This window comes from Sinocyclocheilus anshuiensis, unplaced genomic scaffold (genome assembly GCF_001515605.1).
Source record: "Sinocyclocheilus anshuiensis isolate Anshui unplaced genomic scaffold, SAMN03320099.WGS_v1.1 scaffold2239, whole genome shotgun sequence".
Taxonomy (NCBI): domain Eukaryota; kingdom Metazoa; phylum Chordata; class Actinopteri; order Cypriniformes; family Cyprinidae; genus Sinocyclocheilus; species Sinocyclocheilus anshuiensis.
The window spans coordinates 15,916-16,814 of NW_015540991.1; the positions used below are offsets into that span (position 1 = coordinate 15,916).

Consider the following 899-nt stretch of genomic DNA (forward strand, 5'->3'; position numbering starts at 1 on the left):
CGTTTCAAGTGCACGTTTTTGTTATTTTAGGTTACCAAATGTGAGAATTTGTTGTTAATTATAGTTACATGTTATCGTTAAAATTCCTGTTGCTAACTGAAAAAGTAAAAACCCCGTTGTGTCTTCGATGTTCGCTTAAACGGTCAAGTAACGTGCATGATGTACTAGTGTCAGTCGTCTGTCAGAAAATCCTCATGTTGGAATTCCATAATGGAGTGAAACCAAAATGATTTTGAGAATCATAGAATCCTACTGAATGAACTAAAGGTGTATTCTTGTTTGATCCAATTAGAATTGCTTTGGAATTTGTTTTGACAAGGAGTACATTTCATTGACATTGACATTCTTTGATCTGATGTTTTTTTTTTTTTTGTTGTTTTTTTGGAAATACTGTAACTGTTACATTGCAATGCATTTTGACACCAAGGGCCTTTGACCAGCAGATGCCAAAGCCAGCAAAGGTGAGAGCCCTGTGCCACTTTACTCTGCTTATGTTGCTCTGTTTGTTATACTTTATTACGTACTCTGTTTACTGAATATTGAATGCACAACATTTATCAGTGTGTTTTGCATTTCCAGCCTCAATTGTTTTCATGTTGGTCCTTTTTCATCTTAGTCATATTTTGAGACGTTGTTGTGAGTTGTCATAACATGCTTGAGTGTAGAACAATAGACCATGTTAATGTGTAACAAGATATAATTTTAGTTCCTCGTGACCCTACATGTGAAAATGTTATCTCTCTAAAGGTACGAGACTAATAGGCCATTATTTTTCTATGTAAACATGCGCTAGACGTTTGTTTGATCATTGCACTCTTTTACAGCATCTCCCACATGACACAGTGAAAATGAGTTCAGCTTTTAAAAAATGTATCTAGATCTTGCTTTTTTTTGGGGGG

The 899-nt window shown here is 35.2% G+C and overlaps 1 protein-coding gene across 1 annotated transcript in view; it reads left to right on the forward strand.

The window, feature by feature from the left end:
• Nucleotides 1–440: 440 nt before the first annotated feature.
• The window catches only part of LOC107690209 (A-kinase anchor protein 10, mitochondrial-like), a 16,603-nt gene continuing 16,144 nt past the window's right edge, over nt 441–899 (forward strand). Inside the window, exon 1 of the mRNA XM_016488468.1 lies at nt 441–461. The gene's annotated coding sequence lies outside the window, so the exon portion shown is untranslated. The remainder of the gene's footprint in view (nt 462–899) is intronic.